The 17427-nt window shown below is 41.7% G+C and overlaps 1 protein-coding gene across 8 annotated transcripts in view; it reads left to right on the top strand.

Annotated features, from left to right (window-relative positions):
• LOC138749945 (kelch-like protein 25) overlaps positions 1–17427 on the top strand; it is a 53934-nt gene that overhangs the window by 35931 nt on the left and 576 nt on the right. For 5 of the 8 annotated variants that reach the window (XR_011348960.1, XR_011348962.1, XR_011348961.1 and 2 more), the window contains 2 exons: positions 4956–5004; positions 6602–7106. The exons of 1 other annotated variant lie outside the window; for it this stretch is intronic. The gene's annotated coding sequence lies outside the window, so the exon portion shown is untranslated. Of the gene's footprint in view, positions 1–4955; positions 5005–6601; positions 7107–14156; positions 14290–17427 lie in introns of those variants that run through there. 2 more of the 8 variants (XR_011348964.1, XM_069912035.1) reach the window with 2 other exon arrangements.

The following is a 17427-nucleotide window of genomic DNA, read 5'->3' on the forward strand; positions in this document are numbered from 1 at the left end:
AATTATGCATGTGTATTCCCAGATCCCTCTGTTCTACCACAATCCTCAGTGCCCGACCATTCACTATGTACGTCCTTTCTTGGTTTGTCCTTCCAAATGCAACACATGACACTTGTCTGCATTAAATTCCATCTGCCATTTTTCTGCCCATTTTTCCAGCTGGTCCAGATTGCTCTGGAAGCTTTGAAAACCTTCCTCAACACCTCCAATGTTTGTGTCACCTGCAAACTTGCTGATCCAATTTACCACGTTATCATCCAGATCATTGATATAGATGACAAACAACAAGGCTCCCAGCACCGATCCCTGAGGAACCACCACTAGTCACAGGCCGCCAGTCTGAGAAGCAATCATTCACTACCACTCTCTGCCTTCCAAATGTGGCTTCTTCCAGAAAGTCAATGTTGAATCCAGTTACTACCTCACAATGAACTTTCTCGACTAACCTCCCATGTGGGCTCTTGCCAAAGGCCTTACTTAAGTCCATGTGGACACCATCCACCACCTTCCCTTCAGATTGGTTAAACGTGCTCTACCACGCACAAAGCCATGTTGACTATCCCCTAATCAGTCCTTGGCTCTCCAAATACTTGTATATCCAATCTCTCTCAACACCTTCCAATAAGTTAGCTACTACTGACGTCAGGCTCAACCAATCTAAATTTTGGAGTCTTTTTTAAAGTAAGTCAAAAAGTGCAAAATATGGTGTGACAAAAGAAAAATGAAGGGAATAGGGAAAAATACAAATAAGGCTGCATAAGAGCATTATTTTGATAATGAGTTTGTCATGTATATACATCACATAATGTTGAAATTTGTACTGCAGCCAAACAGTACTTTGGTTTAAAAAAAACCCTATATTATACAAGATTTTACCCAAGTATGGAAAACGATAAATAATAGAAGATAATAAATATTTCCATTTAGCACAAGAAAGGTTCAGTAGGGAGTAGAGATGGGTTTTTTTTTTTGCAGTCCTGAAGTAATTTACAGGTAGGCTAGTAATGAGGGTCTTGTATTCTGACAGTTTTATGGAAAAAGGTGGCTACTTGGTCAAGCATGCCCACTCGTTTACCCCCCCTCCTTCAATCAAAATTGACCACCAAGTATGAGACTTGCTGCAACATCGTGACTTGGAATGCTTACATTTCATCTTGCCCAGTTCCTCCAGCAGTTTTTGCTCCAGATTCCAATATCTGCATTCTTTTTGATATGAGGTCTTGATCAAAGCTCGAGGTCTTTGAAAATGCGAGATTTCTGTCTCTGTAACCCTTGCTGAATGAAAATTAATTTTCATACCAATTGCTGGATCTCTGTCCCCAGGTTTCTGGGCTCCATGCTGAGGGCAATTGGTCCTTTCTTCCTCTTATCTCAAATAATCTTCCTTTGGTGTTTTCTTTTCCAACAAAAATGTCTTGATCATTCAGCAAATAAATAAAAATAACTGCAGATGTTTTAAAGACCAATATGCTACCGGGGTTGAAACATTTTAACCATGGTGGAAAAATTGTAGGACAGGGGACAGAAGTGTGGAGCAAAGCAAGTACCTGTGACCTCCTAATATTTTTACCCCACTGTTACTGGATGTACATTGTTTTAAGTTTGAGGAGCAATGCTTCACCTTCTGTCTGGCTTCATCAGCTTTTGACAGCTTTCTATTTCTGTCTCTGTCAGAACTGCTCATTAATTACACCTTAACATCAAGAGGGAATTAATATAAGAAGTTGATTGCTGCAGATAAACCGAAAGGAACCTTACTATATCAATACTTATTCTCTGCAAAGATTAAACTCTCAATATTTTAATTTTAACCAGACTGTAAATATGATAGAATTTATAGTTGGCAGCTTAATGGAATAACACCGACTTGAATATTAGGTTGAATTGCCCCGTCTATTTTAAGAAAGGAGAAGCTAATTATTTTGCAAGGTTTCTGGGTTGAGAGTCATCTCATTTCCAGTTTGTAAGCAGATATTGCAGCCAATGTTAGCAGGAGTGTGATTCCATAAATGAGAAGGACAGTTTGTGGTTTTAGTTGAGGAAATGATCACTGACAGTATTTGCAATCTTTTTTCCATCAAGTTGACATTTGTCTAGCACCTTGTATAACAAAAAAACAATAGTACTTTATAAAAGGAACATGAAAAGCAATAAACTCAATTCATGGGAGAGATTTGGGACCATCCAAAGACTAGATAAGAAAAGGAGTGGATGGAATTAATTCCAGAAGGTCTAAAGCAATTAAGGCTCAGTTCTAGTTCCGGTAGTAAGTTTAGAAGGGCACATGACCTGAAACAAGTGAAGGAAGCCTCATGAAGCGGATGAAATCCCCCAAGGAGAATATCATCATTTCCCCACAATATAACACCAGATTGTCAGATTTTTACCTCTGCTGCCTTTTTAATCCCATCACCTTCAAAGTTGTGACAGTTGCCATGCAACATTAAAATGTAAACCAATTTATCACCTAGTTCATTAAAACTCCCATTGCAATGATCTTACACAATCCTTCACTGTGATGCTGCTATTTTTATGGTAGAAAAGTGTACTGTTGTGTTAATAATGCCATTTGGGTAACCTTCCCTTTGCTCAAAAGGCTCCTTTGTTTCTTTTTGTCGTCTGTTGATTTGCTTTTCCAAAGAGAACCGGAAAGGGCAGCATTTTGAATCCAAAGCAAGGTGAAAGGCAATCTCCTTGAGAGATGTAATTAGAACTAAATAACTTTTTTAAATAATGACTTACCAAGAGAGCATTTTCTCAGTTCACTAACAGGGAACGTATGTATCAAAGTCTTCGAACTATGTACACAAACTTTCAACTTTCTTCCATGTTGCTTGTAGCTGTTTATAGTCGTTGTTTCCCCCCCCCCCCACCCCACCCACCTCATAAAACATTTGAGTGTATTAAAGGCCATATAATTCCTTGCTGAAATTTTTGATTTAAATTCTAACAAAGATTAAGGGTCTGCAAATAACCAACAAGAAACCAACCACACAATATTCTCTATTTAACTGAATTAAATCATTATTGTTACCTCATTGCAGGGTTCAGTTGTTTGCAGAAAGTTGCTATGATAGTTAGTAGACACGATGCCTGCGTTGAAGTAAGTCACTGCTTTATGCTTTCTTATCTTTCCTAAAATTCTTATTCCTATAACCATACAATTATGCCATCAAATATTTCTGGGTTAGAGGGTATGGTTCAAAGTGGAGGAACCCCATTACAAAATGTTAAATATACAGTAGAACACATTATAACATGATAGTTGGGGTCCAAAAAAAAATCACATCATGAATAAAGCAGGGGTTGCACTAAATCAGGGTTTCACTACCGTGTACAATATTTACACACATCAATCGTGGCAGCACTCACCACCCTCTGTTCGTGGCAGCATTTAACCCCCCTCCCACCATTCATGGCAGGCCCCCCCTTCATCAATGCGATGAATTCTCCACCAAGATAAACATGACTGTACTTACCTTAATCATTTAGACGCGCCATTTCTAAACATCTGCTGCGCCACAGGGTGGCCATCCCTGGTACCGCACCTTTTAAAATGGGGTGCTTAACATTCTATCTCAAAGAACAGAACGTGGATGTTAAGCGGCGCATGCCTTGTATATATCAGGGTCCAATAACTCATCGCATTATGTCCAAATTCGTGTTAAATCGGGGTTCCACTGTACTTGTATCCAACCAAGGACCCAAGGATTGTGGCACATGCTACCGATTCAGTAGGAACAGCGACTGAAGCCCAGATAATATTTTTATCGTTGGAGAAGAGATGAAACCAGTTCATTCACTTCACCAACATGTTCAATTATTAGCTGCACATCTTACACATCAGAAATTTTTTACCTGGCTTTCTCTACTTATGAAATGGTATTGTTCAAGTCGTCCATGAATATTTCACCAGGATCAACAGCCTTCGTCTTCATGAATTCTCTCACTATTTTGCAACGTGGATAAATAAAACTATGTAAGCAATGTTTTTAGAATGAATTTGGCAATGAAAACATACTAGTAAAAAGAAATTAAGAGATATTCTATCTTATTCTATTGACAGTACTATCAGCTAGGTTTTGAATTGTAGTCTTCAGGAGAAAGTAATGCTTTGGAATCAACTTAAGAAAACTTTAATTTACCTGGTGCTAATTTGTCAGTTTGGAGTAAGGGTCAGAGACCATCAGTTTATTAAACTGGATGGGATGTGCAGGACCCCGAGGTTGCTATAAAAATGAAATTTTTTCCCCCCAAAGGTGTTAATGCCACACATTGCAGAGAAAAAAATTGGATGGATGAAGTATTTTTGCTTCCTGAGGAATGATTTTGAAGCTCATGAGGCAACAAAAATGGAGATTTAATCTCCAGGATACAAAATTGGTAATTTGCCCATGTTTTCTTTCCCATTAGGAAAACCTATTCAATTCCAGTTAAATAATACATGGATATCATATGGTGTTCTGTTCGCTAATTATGAAAGAGATGTCGAAATCCTGAAAAAAGTGTGGGGGGAAAGAAAGGATGTTAAGATCAGACTGATCAGTTGACTCTTTCATTCTGTCATCTGATCTTTGATGGTTCACTGTTCCTTTTTTCCCTCCTGAATTATCTTCAGACTGTAAATGGAGCAACTTCCTCCCATCTAAGAACCGAAATAATCACCCCACTTCTTTGACCAACAAAATTCATGCTTCCTGTCTCTTGATTTCATGTAGAAATGGGTGAAATCAAAAGTATTATTTGGGTGGCAAGCTTCGGCTTATTGTGTTTTTTAAAAAAAACTGCTAACATTAATTTAAATTTGAGCCTGTCATGCATTCCCCAGAGGGAGAGGTTATTTAATAATAATCGAAAGAAGGGACTTGGACAAAGAAGCTGGTGTGTCCTTTTGGCAAAGTTTTTAATGAACTTCTTATGACATAATTAGATCATCTTTATTTCCTTACCTCCAGACCACAATCAGCAAGGATTGGTAAGATCATCTCCTCCACAATCTCACATGTATGTATCTACAGGTATATTAAGGCATTGAGATATTTTAGAGAAATTTGCAAATCAGTATGTATGAACTGTTCAGCTGATTTTTCCAATTAAGTTTTGGCCTGAGGAATACTTTGGGTTGAGAGGCCTTGTCACCTGTTGCTTTAGTTGTATCTCACTCCCATCCTTGTCTTTTTAGAGTCTTTTACATTACGCTAATCAGTGTAAATGTGACAGGACCTTAACTTGTGATGTGTGGCATTCCAGCCTTCTGAATTTTCAGTTCAATGATTCCAGATACTGAACACTTCTACCATTCCTCTACTATCACTCCGAGTGACTATTGTCATTTATGCAAGAGCAGTGTAGAGATGGACCAACATTCTTGGTTGCTTCAGCCACACAGGGGTATGCAAGATACGCCAGCAGGACTATAAATTAGATTAAATGCCATTACACAGAAAATCATAATTGCTCTCTTGTTCATAATCACTACTTTCAACGTCTTGTCTCATGAATTCCATCTTGGTACACAAATTCAACTAGTTTTAAATTCAATAACCCTCAGTTTCTCAATGTTTCCAATAGTTGTCTATTTCTGCCATAAGTGTCTCTCAGGATCTGGTTTCCACAATTCTTGGGGGTGGAGACTTCCAGAGATGTACCAGCTGAAGACATTTCTATGTATCTCAGTTCGATAGGACCGGTCCCTTATTTTGCACCTCTGTCTCCTTGCAACTCTCCCATTAGTGAAAGGAGTTGAACATTTTTAGATTTTCTATGGTTTTGAAGATAGTCTTCATCATTCTTCTAAAGAATACAGGTACATTCTGTCCTATCTTGATAGGACAGCTTTCTCACCCGGTGATTAGCTTGGTGAATATCCTTTAGATAAGGGTACCAAAGGTCCTGAAGGCCAGCCATGAATTACACACACTGAGAGTTGATATCTGCAGGAAAGATTTGAAGATGTTGTTGAAGTCAACAATGAGTTAACAAATTAAATGTCACTGACCTGAATGGAGAGGTCATGGTCCTTTGTGTAATTGCTGTACTGTTTTTGTGGAATGTGTGTTTCATCTTTCATTCTGACTCGATAGTAAAGTAAAAATGACTAATAAGTCCATTGAGCCCTAAAACAATTTTCATATAGTATTGAACATGTACATTTAAAAAAAAATCTCTGGCTGTTGCAGTTTCTGGGAAATTAAGTGCAGTTTGAATGGTCTTGGTGTTCAGCACATATTGTCCTTCCATTTCTTTACTAGAAGCCCTGGCATCTTTTGGCTTCCTTAAGATATTTTATTCACAAAAATGCTTATCTAAACAGACGATGGATGTTATCATAGCACACTATGTGTGAAGTATCTTGTACAACATGTCCAATGTTAATGGGGTAGTGGAACATTAAAGTAGATATCTTTTCCTAACTGACCTCTATGAATCTTCAATTGACAGCTAATTGGTGATTCAAGATGTTTTGAATACTGGTGTGGACACTGAACAGCTTTCACAATAATGAACTTTTTTGTTTTTTGAGGATAAATTTCATTGTTTCACTCTTGTCACAGGTCGTAACATGTCTTTATAATCTCTTTTTGACCTACTCTGTCTGTAGGAGTCTACACTTCAAATTTCTGCTAGCTGGGTCCCTCTTAAGATCTTGGACGAAGGTTTCCCTTGCTCTAGGAGAGCTGTAGAGCAGAAGGCTACAATTGTCAGACTGGCTGGCGGGTACTGCTGTCGTTGTGACTGGGGTTTGACGTGACATTTTGAGACATGGAAAAAGATGAAGCAGAGATGAAGCTGGGCGAGAAACCTTGAAACTTCACAGCACTGGCAACTGGAGTCTGTGAGAAGTTGCTCAGAGACTTTGATGAAACAAGTTACAGAGAAAGGCAGCACAGTTTCTTCATGAAACTACTGTTCATTTGCACTGAGCCCCCTTTCAAACTGGCAACAAAAATTACTGGACTCTTCATTCAATTGTGGTAAAGAACAATAGATCTCTAGCAGAGTGCATGGAAAGTTATTTTGAGTATTTCAAGAAAAGAATTGAGCACAATTTTATGAAACGTTAGTTAATATGTTGGAAATAGATAAATAAAATGTTTGGGATTTCATTTTGTGATTGTATTGTTGAATTCTTTCAATTCTTCTGATTTTCATTTATATTTCGCATCTGATACCTCTCGTGTCAGTGTTCAACAATAGTCGGCCAGCACTGGTGGATTCCAGTTGCCCTGATACTGTTTTTTCATGATCGCGATGTCCTGTTGAAACCTTTCACTGTGTTCGTTACTGACCGCACCAAGATTAGCAGGGAGGAAGCCCAAGTGTGAATGCAAAAAATGTCATGTTACACTTCATGGTCTTGTGTGCTTGAAGGAAACTTAAAGTGCACTAACTACTGGCGCACCTCAGGGCTGAGTGCTCAGCCCACTCTTGTTCAAGCTACTGACCCACAACTGCATCGCCAGATCCACCTCCAACAGTGTCATCAAGTTTGCAGATGACACAACAGTCGTCGGCCTCATCAACAACAGAGAAGAGGTGGAAAATCTCGTGAAATGGTATAAGAGTAACAAACTGACAAGATGAAGGAGATGATCATGAACTTCAGGAGGACTAAGAATGACCACCTTCCACTACACAACTCTAGTAGAGAGAGTGGAGAGCACCAAGTTCCTTGGAGTTCACTTAACTAGTGACCTATCATGGAGACTCAACATCTCAGTTGTCAGGAAGGTGCAACAGAAATTGTACTTCCTGAGAAATGAAGTGGGCAAGGCTACCGCCCACCATCATGTCGACCTTTTACAGGTGTTCTATCAAGAATGTCCTGACCAGCTGCATCACGGTATGGTCTGGTTGCTGCAGAGAAATCAAATGAAGGTCAATCCACAGAACCACAAGAGTAACAGAGAAGGACATTGGAGTTTCCCTCCTCCCCCATCAACATGATCTACTGGGACCATTGTCGGAAGAGGACATGCATAATATTGAGGAACCCTTCCACCCTGCACAGAACACCTTTCTGTTGCTCTTGTCAGGGAATGTCAGCCATCCCCACCAGGGTGAGAAACAGCTTCTTCCCACAGGCAGTGAGAATGCTGAACGACCAAAGGAACTGCTCACATGGAGAATCTCTTATGTGCAAAACAGTATTGGTGTGGACGAAATACTTGTCTTAGATATGTATTGTTTGTATTTGCATTGTCTGGTTTGCACCGAGGACCAGAAAATGCTGTTTCGTCAGTTTGAACTTGTACAATCAGACGACAATAAACTTGAAATGTGACAGGAAATCATGAAACTAGGTTATATCTAAAACACGGCAGGTGATAGAAAAGTTTTAAGGTGTATTTAAGGTGCCTAAAATACACCTAAAAGTGTTCAGGAAGTCAAATCTTTGCTGCCTAGTGTTACCAGTACATCTCACGAGCATGTTCACAGTTCTTGAGAAAAGAGCCCCACATTCTGGGGGGATCATATAATGAAGTGATAGCCCCGAACCTGACTTTCATTCTTGTCTGATGAGGTTCTGTGACAAGATTTTTGACTTCAATGAGATGAACTTGGAGCAATGGGTCACTGAGCCAAATGACCTCCTTCTCTGTGTCACCTTTCTGTGAGTCTGAATTTGCATTGATGAATATGATTATTTGCTCCATTCAATCTGTCCCTCAACTGTAATTTGCACATCACACGTATTATCTCTGACCTGCCCTCAACTGGGAGCAGCAAGGATAAAAAAAAGCCTCGGAGAAAGGCGGAGTTAGGTTAGCGAAAGGAAAGCTGGAGAGTCTGGGCATTGGAAACTGTGATGAGATGGATACCTGCCATTTTATCACCTGGCCACAGGGTGTCACCTGTGGCCACTCACTATATAAAGGTGAGCCAATCACCTATTGAACACTTCTGACCTTTCTGCTAGAGGCAAGGCTGTGTTAGGTTTCTTGGTTGATTAAAGTTCCACTTCAATCTCATGCTCTACTTGGTTGATGTGTCGCTACAGAAACCTCTGTTTGAGATCAGTTCTGCCCCAGTCAGACACAACCGCTGCTCCCCTTGAAGCAATTCAGCCAATTGTCATTTACCACACAATCTGATTGGACTTTGGGTTGATAAAATGTGACTTGCATGCTAGTTGTAATGTAGGAAGTGTGCTGCAGGACCTACCCCTGTTGCACAATTCAAATTGGCATTGAACTCTCAGCATTTACTTAGTGAATAAATCCTGGAATATTTCACTAATGAAACCAATTGCTCTACTCTCTCTGTGCCATGATGGTGTGACAAAGCACAATTCAAATGCCATCTACAAATCTGTTGGTGATACCACGGTCGGCGGCATCGAGGGTGAGCAGTAGAAAAGATAGATAAAATCAAATTCCTGGGGGTGAACATCTCCGAAGATCTATCTTTGGGCCTTTATGTAGATGGAATCATGAACAAGGCTCACCAGTGGCTCTGCTTCAATCGGAATTTGAGGAGGATTTGGTACGTCACCAAAGACGCTTGAAAATTTCCACAGGTGTACCGCGGAGAGCATTCTGATGACTTGACCAACCATAAGCCTTGGGAGCAGAAGTAGACTATTTAGCCTGTTGAGGATGACATTTGTGATTTTTCAGTCCTCTGGGACCTTATCAGAATCTAATGATTCCTGACAGATTATTATCAATGTCTCCACAATCTCTCCAGTTATTTCTTTCAGAACCTGAGGGTGCAATCCATCTGGTCCAGGAAACTTATCCACCTTTAGACCATTCAGCTTTCTGAATGCCTTCTCCCTTAAAATAGTAGCTGCCCTTACTTCTCCTTTCCTGAAACCCTTCAACATCTGGCACACTGATAACGTCTTCCACAGTGAAGACTGCCATCTCCTTGTCTCCCATTATTATTTCTCCAGCATCATTTTCTAGTGGCCCTATATCTACTCTCACCTCTCCTTTACTCTTTATATTCTTGAATGTTATTTCAAAGTAGAAATGATCCTCAGCTGATGGCAGTACTTCCATCGAGACAGACTTAATTCTCTTTGATATTATTTGCTCGCCTACTTTCAGACTTCATCTTTTTTCTCCTTATGTAGTTTTTAGTCACCTTCTGATATGTTTAAAAAAAATTTCCTCAATCTTCCCACTAATTTTTGCTTCCTCTATTTTGCTTTTACGTTGGCTTTGATTTCCCTTTTCAGCCACAGTCATGACATTTTCCCATTAGGATATTCTTTTTTTGGCTCCTTCCTTATTTCTTGTGGAAGCTCCATCCTTTGCAGCTCTGCCCTCTTCCCTACTAGTATCTCCTTCCAATCTACTTTGGCCTCTTCCTTTCTCAAGCCACTGTAATTCCTTTTACTCCAACTGAAACATGTGAATTTAGTTTCTCCAAGCTGCAATCCTTCTGTGCCCCTTTCCCGAAACCGTGGGAGACCACAATCGTGCAAGCTGGACCATCGGAACAGGCCCTCTGTCCGAGATCAGAGCAGAGATACAGAACCCACGACAATATTGTGCTCCGCACAGGAAACAGGGTTGAACCAGGGTCACTGAAGCTGAGAAGGTAGGAGCACAACCTGCTCATCCAACTTGCCATCACGACTAACGTGCTGCCCCACTGCTTCACAAACCTTCCTCGAGAACAGTTTTAGTCAGATTCTGAATACATAAAAAGGCAGGTAAATGGCATTTGAAGTATTTGGTACAGCGTAATCCCATGGATGGAGGGAATGGTATGATTTTTTGTTTTAAGAAAAAATGATCATTGGTTTGAACCAAAGGGGATAGCTCATCCTCATCCACACCACAAACTGTCAGCCATTATTTGATAGACAGCCTTCACTAACCTGGAGGAGCACAAGCAGGAGAAGAACAAGGCACCCGCCATTCTTCAAGATCCCTTCATCATCCCTGAGAGTTCAGTTCCTCGTGCTCTGCATGCCTTGTGGGAGTGCAGTCAACATATGGTTTCCATCAGTGCAAAATGACCACTCTCTTCATAGATCCTGTAAAGGAACATGAAAGAACCATGAAGCTGAAATGTAAAGAACTATTTTCAATCACGTATGTAACCGTACTTTTCTTCATTCCCCGCCCAAGGATTTTATACTTTTCTCCTTACCCTTCGCGATTTGACTTCTGTAATTCTAAGACATCCACGGTTTATTTGTCGTTTTTTGCACTCTCTGGTTGGATGGCCTGGGTAGCACATAAAATGAAACTTTTTACTGTACTTGAATATTCAAGTGTCATTTCATAGGAAGGCAGCATGGATAGTGTAGTGGTTAGTGCAACACTGTTACAATGCCAGCGACTTCCCACGCTCTCTGTTAAGGTGTTTGTACGTTCTCCTTGTGTCTGTGTGGGTTGACTCTGGGGCCTCTGGATTCCTCCCACCCTTCAAGACGTACCAGGGGTGTAATAGGGCAGCACGGGCTCGTGGGCCGAAAGGGCCTGTTATCATGCTGTATGACCAAATTTAAATTTAATTAAAATTTAAAATTTACATTTCACAACTGAATTTCCTGGATTAAACAAATACAAATGAAATTTACTTAATATAAGAAATGGTTGCTTCTAAACCTTATAGATTTAATTTTGAATATATATGATCCACAGTAAAAAAAAAATAGCACTGACTTACCCTTGTCACTAGTGACATCTGTTTCCTCCATTTAAAGGAGAGATTGCCTGATGTAACAAGACAAAGTGATTAATGGTTCAACAAACCTTTTATAGCAACTTCAATCAAATATTACAATGAATTAGGGTCAGGAATTATTCTGCCAGTCCATAGCAACATGTGCCATTTCATAGCGCCAGCGATCGGGACTCGGGTTCCAATCATGCGCTCTCTGTAAGGAGTTTGTACGCTCTCCTTGTGTCTGCGTGGGTTTTCTCTGGTGACTCCAGTTCCTCCCACCCTTCAAAAAATGTACTGGGGTGTAGGTTAATGGGGTGTAAATTGGGTGGCAGGGATCATGGGCCAAATTGCCTATTACCGTGCTTTTAAAAATTGTATTCTACAGTGACCAATCATGTTCCTGTCCCCGGCTTTTTTAAAAAGTCTGTCTTGATCAAAGTACAGCCGTTAGCTGAGGATAATTTCTAATTTACACTGTTATTCCATCTTTAAGCACCTTTTTGTTGTTTGCCAATGCCACCTCTGGACTTGAGGAATCAGCTGTAATCATTCTGACGACTCTTCAATACAAACCCGTGTGGTTGTTGAAATTCTTGGACGTACCTTGACAACTTTATTTCTCTCTTTGACGATGTAAGTGCATCTGGGGATCAAGTGAGATGAGACTGGGTCTACAAACTGAGTTAGATGCACGTGGACAGATCCAAATCCTTCCATGTAAAACGTGAGAAGTTAGAGAAACACAAAGACAACAGATGCTGGTGTCATGAAAAACAATGAGATGGTGAAAGGACTCAGCAGGCCAGGCAGCATCTATGGAGAGAAATGGTCATTTTGGGTTGCGACAATTCACAGAGAAGATCAAAGGCACTGTTAGGGTGTGCGTTGGAATTGTCAATTTGGAGGAAACTATTGGAGGAACTCAACAGTTCAGGCATAGACTGGAGAAGAAAAGGGATGGTTGCCATTTAAATTTAAATTTAGACACACAGCACCATAACAGACCATTCCGGCCCATGGGTCCGTGCCTCCCACTTACACCCAATTGACCTGCAACCCTGGTATGCTTTTGAACGATGGGTGGAAAGTAGAGCACGCAGAGGAAACCCATGCAGACACGGTCCCCAACGCTGTAGCAGTGTTGAGCTAACTGTGCTGTTAATATTGGCTGGTCGAGTCCCTGCATTGATAGAGGTTTGGATGAGGATCTCCGCAGCAGATACCCTGAAGCTGTGACAGCCAGGCAATATGTTATCCATGGCAGGAGGGAGTGGAGGGGTCCACGGACATCCAATGTCTCTGAAGGGACACTTACCTGCTTCATGGGCTGAGAGGGGACACACTGCTCTATCTCCTGGTAAGAGTTTGGACTAGTGGCATCTCTTTGTTAATTTTTACTGACATACGTGTGTGTGTGTGTCTCTCTCACACATACACACACGCCCCTTCATTCCTTGTTTGGGGGTTTCTGGGCTTTGGATTGTGATTCTTTGGCTTTGATCATGAGTAGATTTTCCCAAGTGTCTTGACCATGTGTTTCCTGCTTTGATCTCATTGTTCTGCAATCTTGGTCTTTGATTCTCTGGCCTTCGTGATTGGACCTTAATTCTTTTGCTCCTAATGACATCCAGGTTACATCACACTGTACATGATTTAATTACCGCAAGCTTTATTTGATAGTCCCTAGATCCCAACAATAAATCTCTCAACACCAAATTTGATTTTCTAAGCACTGATGGTTTTAACTGATCTCTGAAGCCAAATTCAATTTATTATCATTTTATTAAAAATAATCATGAAAGCTTTGGTTTCTTTACTTTTCTCATGAACTCGGTCTGAAGATGCTATCACACATTAGCCACATCTTTCTGTAAGGCTGCCCGTCTTTAAAAGCAAAACTAGAGTGGTCAATTTGCAAATGGAATTTGTGCCCATAAAATGGACTTAAAAAGCCATGAGAAATATCAGAAGCATTTAATGTAAATCCAAGCACTTTGATGTAGTCACATCATGTTTAGGATTTTCCATATGGTGTTCAAATATTTTGGCTTTAATCTTAGTAGCGTTATGAAATAAATCCTGAAGAGAAGAAAGGGTTTTCTTCAGTTCTGTGAGGTGATTTTTTTCCCCCACTGTGAGGAACAACCAATTGGACTTGACTGAAAATTTAGTATCGAGGGAGCTTTCGTTTGAGAACGTGGGTCTTAAAGTAGAAAACTGTAGATGTGTTGATGATTGTGAAGAACAACTACTCCATATTTGGCAAAGAGAGTAAACCACTGGTGTAACAAATCCAAAGAAACATCTTGGGAAAAATGTTCTTATATCAGAAAGTCTGTCTGAATGTTCTGGAAAACTGGAATTTGTCTGTATAAATATGCATCTTGTAAGCCACGCTGTAGACTCCCATGTGGTGAGACTAGCTGCGGGTTGGAGTGATTCTCGCTGTAACGGAGTTCTCACTCTTTGCAAAGCAACATTAAGGTACTTGGCAGCTGTATTTTTCACGTTTGTTTGTCAAGTAGAGAGAGGAAACAGCCGTGGACGTTAGTTGAAGGCACACGTTCAAGGGTTCCTGATCGTGCCGAAGGTTTGGATCTGGAGCTCAAGTTACTGATGGTTTGGAGCGAAGGCTGTGTGGCTGCAGAAGCACTGGAGGTGAATGTATGGACACTCGGTGACTCTGTGGTGGGGTTGGGGGGACCCTCTTGTTTTTTTTCTCTCACTGTATGAGGTGCCCAGTAATTTCTGCTGATGGCTAAACTGTTAGCCTTATGGAGGACTAAAGCAAATTTTGTATAATATTACACCTGTTTTATTTCATAGGAATCTTTAATCATGAGGGAAAGCTTTGGTGCTCCAGTACTGGGGCAGCGAAGATTTAAACCCTTCAACCCATAGTCTGTGCAAAACACGTTGCCCAAATTCAACTAAAGCCTGCTCGTGATCCATTTCCCTCAGTTCCTTGCAGATTCATGGGTCTTTCAAGAAGCTATTGTACCTGCTTTCAACAGTACCCCTGGCAGACTATTCTGGGCACCCACAACTTCTTGTGTATAAAATAATTGCCCTGCACATCTCCTTTAAACTTCCCCCCCAGACCCCACTTTAAATCAAGGGTCCCCAAACCTTTTAGACCATCGATCACTGCATGGAATGCGATCCCTCATCAACCCCTAGGCATGGAATCCTGGTTGTGGAGTGTGGGGGGGGGGGGGGGGCGGTGCTGGTGGTGACACTAGGCAGGGGGAGGGGGTGGGGAGCAACCAATGGCACAAAGAACACATGCATCTTTCTTCTATGCTTGGTCCATACACCCGTTTGCTCTCAACTTATTCAAAGGCCAAAGCCAAATAACATGGCTGCCAGCAAGGCCTGCTCTTGCAAGAGGTTGGCTGCCACTGACATAGGGAGCTATTTTCTGTTGATCCACCCCTGGTTTCCACCGCAAGAGTTTGATCCGATCTACTCTCCCAGTGTTATCGACCCTCTGGCATCTATTGACCTCCAGGGGTCGATATTGACCATTTCTTTACCACCCCATCTAGACATGCAGCAAGATAACAGGCCATTTCGGCCCACGAGCTCATGTCACCCTATTACACTCAATTGAACTACAACCCCCAGCATGTTTTGTGAAGGGTGGGAGGAAACTGGACTCCCCGGGGGGTAAAACCCATGCGGACTCAGGGAGAATGTACAAACTCCTCACAGACAGTACATTTCAACACCAGTCCCTGATGGTGGCGCTGCAACAGCATTGTGCTAACCGCTATACCAGCCGTGTGGCCAATTTCAAAAAGCTACGGAGCTGGAAACTCCTCCTCCCTTCACCGATTCCTCTGAACATCAAAGCTCTGAGTCCTGCGGGAAGCTCATCTGGATGATATCCCCTTACCAGCTAACAACAGCACAGCATCGCCATCCTCACCTGGCCACCAGAACGAGGCTTTGACCACAAGGAAAACCTCCCGCGCTCTCTGTAAGGAGTTTGTACCTTCTCCCTGGGTCTAAGTGGGTTTTTCCTTGGGACTCCCACCGTTTATAGTTTACGGGGAGGGGGGGGGGTGGTGTAGGCTAATTGATCGGCTTGGATCGTGGGCCGAAATGTCCTGTTATCGTGCTGTATTTCTAAATCTAAAATACACAAGTCTGAAACAACAGCCATGGCAGGATTGGATCTTCGCACAGGGAACACAGGCTGTTTTCAAAACTAAATTGACAATGGTCCCGGTTTTCGCCTTCTTTTGTCCTTTCCCCTGTTGCGAAATGACACGGCGAATCAATTCACCTGCTGATGTTGATCCCGCATGGGAGACTCTAATTTCGCTTGTCAGCAGCCAGATCTAAATGCACATCGGTGGGAGGATTAGTTCCTGAACTGTCAGCACTCGAAGCTTCCACTGTTGGTGACAAAGCAATAAACAAAATAAATGAGGCAGAGTTCAAAGAGCAGCTGGGAACGGGAGAATGGAGCGTGAGAAACTAGTCTTCCTCAACTTCACTCACCTCTAGGAAACTGTTCACCGCAAGGAGTGAGGGTCTTCCCGACAGAATGGCTGTAACACTGCCTCTTCTTCCATCTGGGCATCCTCCAACCGGACGGCATTAACATTGAGTTTTCTGGTTTCTGTTAAACCCACCCCCAACTCCCCCGCCCATTCTTCCCTATCGCCTTTCTGCCAGTTCTGTCTCTCTCTCTCTCGGAGCTTTCACACTGCCCCTGAAAGCTGATATTTAATCGGCTTTTTACTGTTCCACTTACCTGTGATAACTCGATCAACATGGCAGGGTTTGTCATTTTCACCCCTATACTTATCTACCAAGGTAGGTAGTATCAGAGCAGATGTGTTTTACCTTCCCGGGACACCAATGCTGTAATGCTGCAGCACCGGGATGCTGGGTAAAAGGTCGCATTGACCTGGCTTTTCTTGATTCAGTGTGAACGCTCCAATTTGACCTGACCCGGCTTTAAACACAGGTCGTTGACACGCCATTTTACTGAGATCTCAGTGTGAAATCAGCTTCTCTCTTTTCTCTCACATCACCAGGTTCAGGAACACCTGCTACTCCTTCACCATCAGACCCCTCAACGACAAACTCATTTAAGGACTCTTAATTGTGCACTTTATTGATTTTTTTTCTCTCTGTATTGCTCAGTTTGTTTTATTTCATTATTTGTTTACATTTGAATGTTGTGTACATTTTTTTCAGAAACCACTAAGTGGTAATTCTGCCTGGCTTGCAGGAAAAAGAATCTCAGGGTTGTAAGTGATGTCATGTATGTACTCTGACAATAAATCTGTAATCTGTTCCCTGACCCCTTTCACAGAGCCAAAATTAATTCTCACCTTTCCTCTTATTATATCCAATTTATCTGTTGGTCTGGAGTCCCCCCTCCCCTTTCCAGTCTTCAGACTTTAATCTGACACCTTCCTGTTCTTTGCTTATACTTTGAAGGGCTCAGGCCTGAAACACTGGTAAATATCTTTACCTCCTATGGATGCTGGGGGTGTTGTTTTAATGGAAACCAGAGACATTGATGTTAGTACCATCTGGTTGCAGATTCCCAGATAGAAGATGAGGTGTTGTTCCTCCAAATTGTCAGTTCGGCAGTGCGCGAGACCATGGATGGACATGTCAGCAGGGAATGGGACGGGAAATTGGAATGGGCGGTCACTGGGAGACCCGGGCTATTGCAATGGGCAGAGCTAAGGTCCTCCATCTCCTTTCCTCTAGCTCTTTCTCTCTCTCTCTTCCCTTTTCCCTCTGTCTCCTTTCACAGAGCCAACATCA

The sequence above is a fragment of the Narcine bancroftii genome, chromosome 14 (assembly GCF_036971445.1).
Source record: "Narcine bancroftii isolate sNarBan1 chromosome 14, sNarBan1.hap1, whole genome shotgun sequence".
NCBI lineage: Eukaryota > Metazoa > Chordata > Chondrichthyes > Torpediniformes > Narcinidae > Narcine > Narcine bancroftii.